The following is a 15,401-nucleotide window of genomic DNA, read 5'->3' on the forward strand; positions in this document are numbered from 1 at the left end:
CAGGCAAACACCCTTGCTCCGCCCACTCCGGCGCCCGCCCCCTCGGAGAAACCCAAATCCCAAAATGCGCCTTTTCCCAAATTGTCGCCCCAAGGTCCTGGGCGGCGGGTTTTCCGGCTGCAGCGTTCCCCGGGGGAGTCACCCATCCGAACTCCTTGCTCCTGTCGGAATGCTCAGGCCCACAGCTGAGATCTCCCCGAACCCGTGGGCCCCGAGGGTCAGCAGGGGCGCTGGAAACTGCAGGTACACCCACTCCCCTAAATTTGTCCAGGGTGCATCGGCTGAGCCAGGAGGCGCAAGGAAGAGGAATTGGAGAACAACCCCCCGCCCTCCCTTGGCGCCCTAAGTCTCGTTCTCTAATTAAGCCCTTAGCTGTGGCCGGCCCAGACCCTCTGGCCGGGTGTCTGCTGCCAAAGAGCGTCCTTCCTGCGCCAGGTACGCGGGAAACGCACCGCACCTCGCCGCGCAAGTGCGGCAGGAAGTCAGCTTGCTTTTCCTTTCCCAGGTTTATACGTGTAGTTCACCAGCTTTGCGGCCAGCATGCTCTCCACCTGTACCCCAGGGCCGCCTGTTCCACCTTCTGTGACCGCGTGGGAAACAGATCCAGAGGGGCAGAAGGCTCACGACCCACACCCTGAAGACATCCCCAAGCCCAGCTCAGGATTTCCCTAAGGCTTCTCACCCAGCCTCCTCCATGTCTCACACATTCACCTGTCCTGTTAATATCTATTCTCTAGTTTTTCCTCTTACCCTGTGGTTAAGGTTTTTTGTCCTCAAAATATTCTGCTAGTGGAAGTTAGAGAGGGGATTTGATGTCTCCCATTGTACGGAAAAGGAAACTGAGGCCGTGAGAGGTTAATTTGTACTCTTTTTCCTAGATACACTGAGCCATGTGTCTGCAGGCCAGTCATCTGCCGGCTCTGCAGCGCTTCTGGGAAATTTATATGAAACCTACATGAAAGTACACAGTGGGCACTCACAGATTTATTTTCATTCCTTCCTTCCTCACACAAGGCAGGGATAGAGCCAGAGAGAGAATCCAGGTTGCGGGACTCTTGGAACAGTGCTCTCTTTTTGTATCCCAAACCAATGTTTCCTATTTCTTGCTGTTTCCACATTTTGGTCCTGTTTCTTTACCTCTCTCAGCAGCACGTGCAAACCTTGGAGGCGCCCTGGGAAACTCTGGGAGGGTTCCTGAAGCTCACATTTAGTCTAGACCAACACACGACTCACAAAGCGGCTCTGTCTCTATTCTCTAGTCCTAGGACCAGGCCAGGTGGCTTTGAGATCTGCTGAGAGTCATACCTGCACCAGGGCAGAAGGGAGAATTTGGAGCCTAGCTTGGTCTGGACATCTGGAGATACTCCCAGCCCACAGTTCTGTTCAACACAAAATATGCTCATTAAACACTGCTGTCTGCAGCGCAGTGGGAAATGCAGTGTCTGTCTTCACAGAGTGAAATGTCTAGCAGGGAGTACAAGACAAATACTGATAAAAACATTGCGTGACGAGGAACAAGGCGGTAAATTGTGCATGAGAGGCACAGACCTCTATTTAGACATTCAGAGGGCTGATAGGTTAATTCATTCTTTTTATCAAATATTTATTGATCACTCCCTATTATGTGCTAGACACTGTGAAAAGTACTCAGGAGAGGGGAGACATGCAAAAATTTTAATAAAATCTAATAATTATGACAGCAGAGGCCCATAGAAGGAAAAGGGTAGAGCTTCATGAAGAAAAAACATTCAGGATGGGCTTTGAAGAATGGGCAGAAGTTCTAGACATGGAGATAGTGTAAATAATTCCAGCCGGAGGGATTACAATTTGCAAAGGTTGGGATAGTAGAGGATAGAGTATGTGAGGCACAGCGTGGAACCCGCCTGGCTGGAGCAGAGCCGAGGAGGGGAGCAGAAGTAGAAAGGAGGCTGGATGGGTCATCTGGGGCCATGTGGGAGGGCCTTGAATGCCCAACCCAAAGTCTTTCTTTTGTGTTCAATCTGGGGTTGCCAGATTTTGCAAATAAAATGCAGGATGACCTATTAGATTTGGATTTCAAATAAATACGGAATAATTTTTAGGTATGTCCCATGCAACATTTGTGAGATACTTATACTAAAAAAAATGTTTATTGTTTATTCAAAATTCAGATTCAGCCTCTGTTTTATGTAGCAGCTTTAGTTAGATCGTCCCTTGGAGGGTGCTCCTGGATCCTCATGGCTGACCCAGGCCTGGAGTAGTCCTCCCTCACCCCAATCTCTGTGCCCAAATAGATCCCAGTGGAATGTGGCTCCTAAGGGCACAGAGGTGGGGTCACTCGGGCCAGTCTGTACCCTTTGGCATGGGTGCTTTGGCCAGAGGGCTGAGGGTCCTCTGGGCCCTGTGTGTTCAGTGGTGAAGGAATCGGCCCATACCCAGCTTCTCTGAGGCGTAGTCAAGATGTTTGGATGAAATTTGTGCAGAAAATGGTGCTGTCAAGGTCTAAGGTACTGGTGCTTCTCCCATATGAGGAGGCCGAGACTTGGGGGGAACACAATCTTCTGGCTCACAGTTTAAAAGAAAAGAGCAGAACCCAAGGATCCCAATATCCAGAATAGTGTGCTCATGAAGAGACACTGAGCAAATTTCAACTATTTAGGTGAACCATGGAAAGGAGGGAAAGTCGGAATTGAGATTCCTATCCTACCTAGGTTCTTACTTTATCTGCAGAAACCTACAACACGGTGATGCGGAGTGACAGGAAGGAAAGTGGAGAAGAAATAACACTTACTGCGTGCCCACTATGCCACGCATTTTACATGGGTTCTCTCATGTGACGCTCTCAGAAACCTTGCAAGGTCAATACCATCTCAGTAGTGCCCCCTTATCCGTGGTTTCGCTTTCTGTGGTTTCAGTTATGTGCAGTCAACTGTGGTCTGAAAATATTAAATGGAAAATTCCAAAAGTAAACAATTCGTAACTTTTAAATTGTGCACCATTCTGAGTAGCATGATGAAATCTCGCGCTGTCTGCTCCTTCCTGCCCAGGATGTAAATGTCCCTTTTCCCAGCGTATCTACACTCTATAGACTACCCAGCGTTAGTCACTTAGTAGCTCTCTCAGTTATCAGATTGGCTGTCTGTGTACCACAGTGCTTGGGTTCAAGTAATCCTTATTTTGCTTAATAATGGCCCCAAAGCTCAAGAGTAGTGATGCTGGCAATTCAGATATGCCAGAGAAAAGCCATAAAGTGCTTCCTTTAAGTAAAAAGGTGACAGTTCCCAACTTAATAAGGAAAGAAAATACATCGTGTGCTGAGATTGCTAAAATCTACAGTAACTTTTATTACAGTCTATTCTATTTTATTAGTTATTGTTGTAAATCTCTTACTGTGCCTAATTTATGAATTAAACTTTATGATAGATATGTATGTATATGGAAAAACATAGGGTACATAGGGTTTGGTTCTATCCATGGGTTCAGGCATCCACTGGCGGTCTTGGAATGTATCCCCAGCGGATAAGGGGGAACTACTGTATTCCCATTTTACAACTGGGAAACTGAGGCCCAGAGAGATGAGATAACTCTCTAGTAAATAGCTGAGCAGGAATTCAAGCCTAGGAGACTCTGCCCAAGACCCTTTCCTCTCCACCACACCATGACGCCTTGTAGTCCACTCATGTGCACATAACGACTGTGCTAAATCGACAGTTCTTCCTAACAGTCTGAAAGCCCGCGCCCCCTTCCTTCCTTTATCTGCATTTGCTCCTCCTCCCCATCTGTGTTTCGCTTCCCCGTTACCTGAGTTTGGAGGGTAGAGATTGGAGAAGGTCTCAGGCTATCCAGACCAAAGCAGGCGCTCTAATTTCCACCCCCTCCTAGGCCATCAGCAGTGGACCCCCCATGGCATTGGCCACCTCCAGAACCTGGAGCCTCCTGATACAGGTTGGGTCAGGCCAGAGGAACTGTGCCTTAGAAAACGTTACTATCCTTTAGCCAAAGTGAGCCGTCACCCTGAACAATGTCCTTTCCTGCAGCAGCTCAAATGATCTCCTCTGCTATGAGCAAGCACCACAATTTCCAGAGTTTCCATATGAACCAGAGGCTGAATTTCCCTGCATTACAGAGAAAAGGAGGCTTAGAAGTAGGAAGCAATCTACAACCATCGCATGAAACCCAAGACTCTCTGTCGCCTCCAGACTCCAGTATCCACAGCACACCACCAGGCCTGCCCTTTAGTGCACAAGTCTGCCTTCCTGATGCTCCAGACCCGAACAGCCCCGTCAGCTCCACTGTCTCTGTAGGAAAGCCTCTAACCTCCTCATCAGGCACACGACTGCAGCAGCTCTTGCTCAGGGCACCAGCCTGAGGCAGCCAACAGCTTTAAAGGGCCTTCCAGACGGAAGGAAGAGGGAAGAAGACGGCGGCCCCAGGAGATTCAGCTTCAGGGGAAAAAAAAATCATGAGACCTAGAGAAGGGCCCAGGGAGAAGCAGAGGGGAGACTGTGCCCCTAAGATTGTCACGTAGCTGGTTATCTGTGAAGCCCGAAATAGAACTCAGGATTCCTGACTCCAGGCCAGGTGACTTGAACCCTGGCACTTCTCCCTTAAAGCAGGTACCTTGACCTACTTCTAGGAAGCCACAGGGAAAGAACAGCCTATAAAAACAATACCCAAGTATAGGAGCGGTGAGTATCCAAGAGCTGAGGAATGCATCTCCACAACACAGAAAACAGCTCAGGAGCCGGGTCAGTAGGACGTGCTCCTGGCAACGTTCCTGGGTGCTGCCGTGGGCTGCAGGAGAGACGCAGGGGCCGCAGAGAGGCCGGCTGCCCTGAGACCAGGGCCTGAGCGTCTGAGGAGGAGAAGGCTGGGGCAGACAGATTTTACCCCCTCTAAACCAGGTTTTACCAGAGAGGGAGGGAAGTTTGAGGTACTGATTATTGACCTGTTAAGGGTTAAAAGAACTAAGCAAGTTCTCCCAGCCACCATCCTCTTCACTGCCTTTGGTTTACCCTGTGTTCACCCTCCGGAGAGGGGGCAGGCTCCCTTCGTTAGCCGCTGCTCCCTATGGTCCCTGGAGAAGAGGCTCCTTTTCCACACGAAGCTCATATCCATGTCCACTAGCTTCTAGTAAAAAGCTCAGGCATTGCCACGCCCTTTGCCCAGACTCTTCTGTCTTTTCACTCTCTCCTTTCCCCAGCTGTCGGGCGGCACCTGTTCCCCACCCCTTGCCTCCCATCTCCAGCCTGTGTGATACTTGCTCCACTGGGAGACCGGAATCCACGTGCGCTCTGAAGGACTTGAAGGCCCATGGCGTCATATTCATCTGTTGATAGGCATGACTTAGAAGAGGAGACGTGGGAAGTGGGTAGCTGGTCAGATAGGTGATCTCAGAAGGTCAAATCTGGATTTTCAGGCCATGGCTAAGGAGACCTGCATCGCATCCTGCCGGAAGGAACAGCCTGCCCAGAGGCTGGCCAACCTGATCAAAGAGTTTAAATGAAATTGAGGAGAAGGAGAAAAACACCTCCAGAAAAATGCAAACCTGGCTACTATGAAGAATACAGAAAGGACATGTGAGATGCTGAACCCTAAGACCTGAAAATGCTGGTGCTGGTGGACTTCAATGAGGCCAGATGCCAAGTCTCCAAGGAAGTTACTTTTGGCTCACCTGAGTCAAACCCTGGGTCCTCGGCCTCATCTATTCATGGCGTCCTGTTGGCTTTGGACCCTGAAACCACCCTTTCTTCTCCCCCAAAGGGTGCTGACTGTTACACTCGCCTCCTCAGCGTTTGGCAGCCCTGCAGTGAGGAATCCCTGGCCATGCCCATTTCCCTCTCCCTGGACTCTGCTCAGCCACAGGACTCCTCTTTGATACTCAGCCCCAGTTCTCAGCTGCTAAATCCCTAGCCCAGTTCTCACTTTTCTGGCTCAGCTCACTTCAGTCTCACGACAGGAGGCTCAGCAATTCTCAGGTGAGAATAATGGAAAAGCTCAGACATCTGTATGCCAACATCCTTATAACAAAGAAAGTCAATTTGATTTTAAGCGTGTTAGTGCTGATGTCGAGTACTTCAGGACTCACTTGTGCTCTCATTTATGGAAGATGCTTTTATCGAGAGCCTACTACATGCAAGAGATGCTGTTAAACACAGTGGAGAGGGAAATAAGAACATTCTCACCATATAGAAAACTCACAGTCTAGTAGAGAAGATAAGACAGAAAAATGACAGATCAGAAGACAAATAAAAATAGAGTCCTAAGACTTTGACTCTGAAAACTACAAAATGTTCCTGAAAGGAATCAAAGACACAGATAAATGGAAAGACATCTTGTGTTCATGGGCTGGAAGACTGAATATTGTTAAGATGGCCATAGTACCCAAAATGATTTTCAGATTCAGTGCAATCCCTATCAAAATTCCAATGGCATTTTTCTCAGAAAAAACAATCCTAAAATTCATATGGAACCACAAAAGATTCTGAATAGTCAAAGCAATCTTGAGAAGGAACAAACTGGAGACATCACACTTCCTGGTTTCAAACTATATTACAAAGTAATAGTAATCAAAACAGTGTGGTACTGGGGTAAAGGCAGACATATAAGCCAATGGAATAAAATAGAGAGTCCAGAAATAAATCCTCACATGTGTAGTCAAATGATTTTCAACGAGGGTACCAAGCTCGTTCAATGGGGAAAAGACAGTCTCAGCAACAAATAGTGCTGGGAAAACTGGACGTAGTATGCAAAAAATGAAGTTAGACACTTATTTTATACCATATACAAAAATTAACTCAAAATGGATTAAAGACTTAAACTTAAGACCTGAAACCATAAAGCTCTTAGAAGAAAATATAAGGAAAAAGCTCTTTGACAGTGGTCTTAGCAATAGTTTTTTGGATGACACCAAAAACAGAGATAACAAAAGCAAAAATAAACAAGTGGGACTGTACCAAACTAAAAAGCTTTTTTTTTCTTTTGAGGAAGATTAGCCCTGAGCTAACTGCTGCCAATCCTCCTCTTTTTGCTGAGGAAGACTGGCCCCGAGCTAACATCCATGCCCATCTTCCTCTACTTTACAAGAGGTGCCATGTCTGCATCCAGGATCCAAACTGGTGAACCCCGGGCCGCCAAAGCAGAACGTGCGCACTTAACCGCTGCGCCACCCAGCTGGCCCCTAAAAAGCTTCTTTACAGCAAAGGAAACAATCAACAAAATGAAAAGGCAACCTGCAGAGTGGGAGAAAATATTTATAAACCATATATCTGATAAGAAGTTGATACCCAAATTATATAAGGAACTCATACAACTCAGCAAAACCCCAAATAACCTGATTTTAAAATGGGCAAAGGGTCTGAACAGATATTTTTCCAAAGAAGATATACAAATGGCCTACATGTATGGGAAAAGGTGCTCAGTATCACTAATCATCAGGAAAATGCAAATTAAAACCGTAATAAGATATCACTTCTCATCTATTAGGATGGTTATCATCGAGAAGACAAGAGACAAGTGTTGGCGACGACCCTTGTGCACTGTTGGTGGGAACATAAATTGGTGCAGCCAACATGGAAAACAGCATGAAAGTTACTAAAAAAATTAAAAATAGAATTACCATATGACCCAGCAATCCGACTTCTGGGTATATATACTAAGGAAATGAAATCAGTATTTTGAAGAGATATTTGCACTCCCATGTTCATTGCAGCAATACTCACAATAGCCAAAATAAGGAAACAAGCTGTTTCCATCAATGGATGGATGAATAAAGAAAATGTGGCATGTATATATGTATGTATAAGTACATATATTTTTAATTTTGTGGCCCAATATATGATCTGTCTTGGAGAATATGCTGTGTATGCTTGAGGAGATTGGATCCTGGGTAGTCAAAACATCCACTTACACCCTTCTTCCCAAATTTCCAACATAAAAATATTCCCACCTAATATAATGCAACAGTTCCTCCTACAATTAAAAATACACTCATATCCTTCCTAAGAGGAGAAAGTCCTAAGCCTGTCAGTTACTGAATTCAACCCCAAATCTAGGATCTCAGAGTGATAGCCATTGTTTCTCTATTTCATCATGATCTTGTCTCAACATTTGCGTCCTATAAATTAAATTATAAATTTAACCAATAACAACATACCTATATAAAATAACAGACAAAAGATAGAGACAAAAGTAGAAGGAATTTACTTAAAGTAGATAAAAGTATTGACATACCAGGGAAGGATGCGCAAGTAAAAGCGGATTGGTAGGGGCAATTTCCCTGTCGTTGGGTTAGTACACAACCTCCGTTCTTGCCACTATGGCCATTTTGTTTGATCCAATTGAGCAAGCATTGAGGTAGCTCGGGAAGGACGCTGAAGGACTTCTACAGCGTGGGTAATCTGTTTGCCTGGTTAACTGGGTCCATTCCATTAGTTTATTCCACATTCTTCTTCCTCAAATGACTTACCCCAAAGTGAAAACATTATATCTGACTAAGAGGTCATTCTGAATATCTTTTCCCAAGAGCTCCCTCGCAGTGTTGTTCTAAGTCCGTGACCATACAGCCAAAAACCCTGACACTGCCCATGACTCATTGTAAATTCTTACCTCAGGTTATCTCTTCTTTGAGGCAAAATGTACAGTGAAATATGCTGTTTGAAGCTCTGCCTCCTGGGAGGATGGTCCTTCTCTACTGTCTCCAGGACTAGTCTGAGCGGAGTTGGTACTAGATCTGGCTGATAGGGAACTCCATATGAGACCATGGAGTTGAGGAAGGGGCCGCAATGCAGCAGGAATTGGCACACTGGAAGTGTGAGCAAACTTCTCAAATAATTTATTGTGCCTTCAGGATGTGCTTGGACTTTTTCTCTTGTATACTACTTTCTAGTATGCTGCTAACCACACCAATTTTATGGCATTGTGGTTCAGATGATACCAAGTTCATGATGGATAGCTCAAGATAGCATTGTCACCAGACGCTCTGTGGTCGACACTTGTTGCTTTTTTAGTAGCAGGCCAAGAAGTGTCTCTTACAAAGACAACAGTTGCTTACTGAAGAGGTCGTGGATTGATGCAAAACCGTAAAGGTCTCCACAGCAATTCTCTTCATCAGGCTTGCCACAAGCTCCGTTCAGCGGCTCAATCTGCCATTGAAAACTCAACCACCATTTGAATACACTGGGTCATTAAGGCCACATATGCTGCAACCTGGAGAATGTTTTCTTTCTTTGGGGCCTACTCAAAACTTGGAAGTCTTTCAAGTGTTTGGTAAGCAGTTTGGAGGAATACACCAAAATGTGGTATATGTTACCTGGAAAGTCCAAAAATGCCCAATACCCATTGGGCCTCTGTCTTAGTGATGGGAGTGAAAGGAGCTACAACTTGTTCTTCATTTTGTGTGAGCTATTCTGACATGACGTAGGCCACTGAGCCTCTAGAAACTTCACTGAGGTGACAGACCATTGTACTTGGAATTTCCCTCCCTCCTACCTTTTAGTATGTGTTTTACCAAGACACTTAGGGCCCCTGATGCTTCTAGGTCGCCAGATCCTATCATCATGCAATCATCAATGTTGTACTCTAGCATGATGTAGAGAGACAATCAGTGTCCCATACATTAGAATTGTAGTACAGAGACAGAGAGATGACATAATGCAGAAGAAAATGATGTATTGCTCTGCGATCTCTCTGCAAGGTGAAAGCAACCTTTTTCTCTGGTGTTTCCTAATTACTGGGATAAAAAACATTAGAGCATCAAAGATCAGCTACAGGTACCAGAGGTTATATTGGTTTAATTCAGTAGGAGACCCCATCTGGAACAGCAGATAGAATTGGAGGCATCAACTACTTAAGCTTATGATAATCCTGGGGTACTGAGGACTCCTGTTATTTTCCAGGATCCAGCCATCTTCTTCACTAGGGCAACTAAATAGTTAATGGAAATATAATAGAACTCTGCACCTTGCATCTAACAAGACAATTATTGTGGCAACTGTATTAATGATTTCCTTGGGGATGTAGTATTGCTTTTGACCGTTATTTTGATCAGTAGGAAATTGCAGGTACTTCCACAAGGCCCTGTTTACGTAATAGGCCTTATTCCACAGGTGAGGCATCTATTTCTGTGATTATGCCAATCTCTGAGAATATCTATGCCAACTCTGTACTCAGGAACTGAGGAAATAACTATAGGATGGACTCAAGGATCCTAGGGGCCACTGTGAAGTCGATTCTGGCCAAGATTCCACTTATGACCTGACTCCCAAAGACCCCCCTCTGTGACCAGTGGGCAATAGTAGTATTAAGTGTTCTGAAGAATTAGTGTTGGCTCAAAGTCAATGTCCGATAATCCCTGAGTGAACCCTTTATTTCCCCCCAAGTTGCCTTGGTAAATGGCCACAGTTCCCTTTGGGAAAGAGTCTATACTTGCGGGGGTACTGCAGTGTTGTTCCTCAAAAGGACCCAGGGCTTCCCTTATTCATGGAGTCTTGGTCTAGTAACCGGGTGTGGGGCTGCCACGCTATTGTAACAACTTGAGTCAGATGTTTCTTCCGCTGACCTGGAGTTTGGTTTTTAAATTTTTGCATTATTTATTTTTAAAATATATTTTAAATCAAATGGGATCCTGGAGGCTAATCATTTATTTTGGTACTGAGAATACAGATCAAAACACCTTGAAGGCCTGCAGCTTCTAATGATCATGCTGGCCTTGCTGCCCAAGACGGAAATGGTGTCCCCATCCCACTGGTAGTGAAGTGCCATTGTTTGGCCTCTGCTGAGCCGGCATCTGTCCGTTGGGATTGAAATGGCGGTGAGGGGAGGGGGAGGCGTGTTGACTGCAGCACATCACAGGTGTTCCTGGCCTGTTTGGAACAGCCACTAAAGCACTCTTAAAGATCTCCTTCACATACATTTTCTGGGCCACCTTGGGGACATAGAAAGAGGACATGGTAAGTGCCCTTTAATATTTCTATCCTCCTTTGTCTTTGAATTCCTTCCCTGACATTATACCACATTATATCTCAGCTTCGTTTAGCATTTTCCTCTGTTGTGACTAGGTTATAGGCAACCAAGCAAGAAAATATTTAGAAACACTTCTAACTACTCAGGCCAATATGTTAAATCCAAATTTCTAGAAAATACATCCGTGTTGATAAATTCAGCCTGAATCTAAAATTTTGGTTTTTTTCTTCTTAGGAAATCCATTCATCTGTGTGTTTCCCCCACATTGGTGTAAATTAGCAAATCTTGGTGTGTGTGTGTGTGTGTATGCACCTTTTGTCAACAGTGTGTGCTAGTCATTAACTCCCAGATTATGCTTTATAATTGGTCCCCCTGGGTGTGCCGGTACCTAAGTCTAGTTATACATTTGGAGATAATGAGGAGTGAAGGGAGCAGAACATAAGGATAATTGGCTTCCTTTTGCAAGTTAACTCTCTTAGGTGCATCCTCATGTATAACAATAATATCCTCATTAGACGTAGGAACAAGTTCTGTTTTGGGTGGTGATAGAGGCTCAGTGAGGTTTAGGGGAATAGAGTTCCCTGAGTTCTGCAGATATTTGCATATATTCCCATTCCAGGTCTTGAGGCACAACACTTTTCTGACCAATACCCTAACTTTCACATACGAGACATAGTGAGGCTGTGAATTCAGTTGACTTTGTAATTTGGCAACTCGTGGAGTTTGACTTTCGGTTATTTCTGCCCTGTGGCTGTAAGAAATGAGTTTCTTTTTCACGTAGTCTTAGAAAATGTTTCAATTTGTATTATGATCTGAGAATTTAAGGATTTGAGTTTGTCACTTATTTTCGTTTAAGAAACCTGGAGCCAACAGAAGTCATACGACCCTGCAATTCTTTAATTCCTTTTGTCTTTCCTGTAGTTTGGCAGGAGCAAATAGTTGCTTCTACTGAGCAGAGATCAGAGGCAATATTTATCTTTTAATTTTTTCTGTCAGAGTTTGCTGTGGACATATCATCCCTGTATATTAGCAGAATTTTTACAGCTCTCAGTCCTAAGTAACCAGGTGGCAGATTCCCCCTCCCACCCATCTCCCCAAGGTTCTGCTGTCTGCAACCATCTCCCAGTACCAATTTCTCTGTACTAGTTGACGTTCTTGGTCCAGATAACATAAACTAGTTCCAGCTAACATAAGCAGAAAGAAATTCACTGGAATGGTATAGGAGCACAGAGTCAATGGGAAGCCCAAAATACCAAAATCAAAACCCAGCCGGGAACCAAGAGAGGATGGGTGGCCAAATACCATCCAGATCACACCACCAGAATAAGGTCACCATCGTTGGCACCACCGCCACTGGCTGTTTGCTGCTGTCACTCTTAGTGTCACTGACAAAGGATGTCCACTCCCCCACATCTGCACTCTCAACTCCTCCACTACTATAACAAAAAACCTTCTGTATCTTTGTATCATTCCCTCAACATGCAAAATCCTGCACCATAGCATCTCATTCCCTGAGCCTAGATCACGTGGTAATACCTTTGGTAGAGAATAAGGAGAGCTGTCCCCTTTGGTTTCCACAGTGGATGGTGGAAGCTGGTCTCCCTCGTATTTTGGATTCCCTCAGACCAGAAGAGTGTTTGGATGCTAGGATGTCCCAATCCACTCCCCCCAGAAACTGTCTACTATAGTCTTTAGACTGAAAGGATTTAGAACAAACATTGCAAAAAGAGAATTAAAGCCTAAAGTAGATGAAGGAATTTATTAATTAATTATTTTAATAAATAAAAACCTCCATGTCTAGAAAAATTTCTTCCTAAGATGCTAAGAAGTCTTGGAAAAGGGATTGCAAAGTAACTATCAATAACCTTGAGGGGCTGGCCCGGTGGCACAGCGGTTAAGTGCGCACGTTCCGCTTCAGTGGCCTGGGGTTCCCCGGTTTGGATCCCGGGTGTGGACATGGCACGGCTTGGCAAGCCATGCTGTGGTAGGCGTCCCACATACAAAGTAGAGGAAGATGGGCACAGGTGTTAGCTCAGGGTCAGTCTCCCTCAGCAAAAAGAGGAGGATTGGCGGCAAATGGTAGCTCAGGGCTAATCTTCCTCAAAATAAATAAATAAATAAATAAAACATAAAAAAATAAATAAATAAACTTTAAAAATTCATGAGAAATTAAAGCAGACTTGAAATTGAGTTGACCTTGTATAAAGGAAAATAGTGGGTTCTGCTAATTACCAGCTTGGTGTTGAATATTGACAATTAGTAGAATCACTTGGTTAAACAGGATCGCTTATTGTAAACCCCTAGGAAATAATTAAGCGAACACTTGAAGCCAGTATGAATTCAATATGAACAAATAGTAGTAACTATCTTTATTTCCTTTTTGAATCAATTAATAGATTCGTAGACCATTGGTAGACAACACAAGAATGTTGTAGGTACGCTGTCTTTATAAAGTTAAAAATACCTTTATTTGCCTTTATTGTGAAAGTAAAACATGGTAATTATAGAAAAGGTAGATAGAGTTTTCTAGTGAAATGAACCCCAGCTATTATCTCTGCTTCCTTCCCACTAAAATTATATTAAAGGAATAAGAAATATAAAAATCCATAGAAATAAAGAGATTAGGAGAGGAGATAACAGGACCAGAGATGACAACAGATTTTGGAAGATGGAAAATAAATGGCTGAGTGGTAACTGACTTGGCAGAACAAAGAAAGCTGAAAGCAAGCGCCTACAGAAGGAAATGCCAATGAAAGCAAGACAATTTGGGCAGCAGAATCCCACGAAGTCTCAGGAACTACAGGCACTGAGAACCTCAGATGTAAGGAGTGGAGCTGAAAACAGGAGAATTGGATACAAGCTCTGCCCATTTACATTTCTGATAATCATTTTAGTGAATTGCTTTTAAACGTGAACTAATAGCCAAAGATAATCAGGCATTTAAGAAAAGCATCTAACATGAAAGACAGAACAAAACACAAGGCAAATAAACAATAAAAAGGACTTGCAGGAAATAGAGACAATGTAGGTAGCAGAAGAAAACTTTACATTTAACATCACCAGAGAGAGAAGAGAAGATATTACATCTATGAGAGAGGCCTTTCATTTTACACTGCACTTGTAGAGGCTTATGAGTTTATTATACAGGGCAAGAGGTAGCCAAGTGGATGGACCTCCCATGCCCAAGAGTGCTCTGTTTTGTTTTGTTTTACATATTGGTATTTTTTTAAATGGTCTTAAATTTTTTTAAAGGGCTTTAGAGTTTTTTGTTGTAAGCAACAGAAACTAACACTGGATAACAAGCAAAAATGCAATTCATTAGGAGTTTATGGGCAGTTCACCAGATGAAAAACATAGGTGAAATATCAGAATCAGAAAGGGCGGGAGCCAGCGCAGCTCTGGGCTCCTGGCAGAAGGAATTAATAGCCAGTTGGATCAGGGCATGACTGCTGGGATGCATGAGTTCCAACTTTTTCTTGGTTGTTAACATGCTAGGAGAGAGAGCCCAGTTGTCCTAGGTTGGGTCAGGTGTACACCCTCTGGCTAGGGGCACAAAAGTTTCTTTATTAGGTAGTTTCACTGTAAGTACTGCAGTGGGAAAGGGAATTTTCCCCTGAGAAGGTTAGAGTGATATTATCAGAAGAGGGAATAAAAACTAGGAAGCAAAACCCACCAACTTTCTATAATACCTATGGCTAAAAATAAGTTTGGAAACACATGAATCAGCAGAACTCTTTCTTTTTCTTTTTTGCAATGACAAAGAATAGTCTATTGAAAGTATGTAAAAAATGTATTATTCCATCAATTACTTCTTATTGGACATTAAGGTTGTTTTCTATTTTTGGCTTTTACAAACAGTGCCTCAACAAACACCCTTAGAGCCCAGTTTTGCATACATCTTCATTAATAAGTGGTAATTTTTGTCATTTACTATAGAATCCCTTAGACAAGATGGAGACTTGTTGGCTGAATGATCGCATATGAAGAATGCTGCCGGTTCATCGATGTTGACTCACAGAGACTTTACTAAAGTTATGTTGATTTTATCCTTGGCCTCTTTCTGTTCAATGACTTTATGGATGATTTAGATACAACCTTGAAAGGCATACTTAACAAATTTACAGATGACATAGATCTAAGAATGATAACAAACATGGTAGAATGTCATCAAACTGCAAAATGATCTGCATGAGCTGGAACACTGGATCCAAACCAACAAAATCAAAACTACCAAATGTAAAAGTTATACATTCACTTTAAAAAAATCAATTGCCCAGAGACAAGAGGAGTAAGTGCTATGTGGACAGAAATTCACACAAAAAGTTCTGAAGATTTTGTTAAACACAAGGTCAATATGACAATAGTATGTTATGGCTGCTAAAAAAAAACCCCCAAACAGTGTAATCTTAGAATCTATTAAAATCGGTAAAATATCTAGATCTTTGGTGGTGCTAGCCCTT

The 15,401-nt window shown here is 43.6% G+C and overlaps 1 long non-coding RNA gene across 1 annotated transcript; it reads left to right on the plus strand.

Moving 5' to 3' along the window:
• The first annotated feature begins 41 nt into the window (after nucleotides 1-41).
• Nucleotides 42-15,380, plus strand: LOC139075805 (uncharacterized). The gene is made up of 2 exons (XR_011526654.1): nucleotides 42-243; nucleotides 14,878-15,380. It is a non-coding gene; the product is annotated as an uncharacterized lncRNA (long non-coding RNA).
• The last annotated feature ends 21 nt before the right edge of the window (nucleotides 15,381-15,401 follow it).

The sequence above is a fragment of the Equus przewalskii genome, chromosome 14 (assembly GCF_037783145.1).
Source record: "Equus przewalskii isolate Varuska chromosome 14, EquPr2, whole genome shotgun sequence".
Taxonomy (NCBI): Eukaryota; Metazoa; Chordata; class Mammalia; order Perissodactyla; family Equidae; genus Equus; species Equus przewalskii.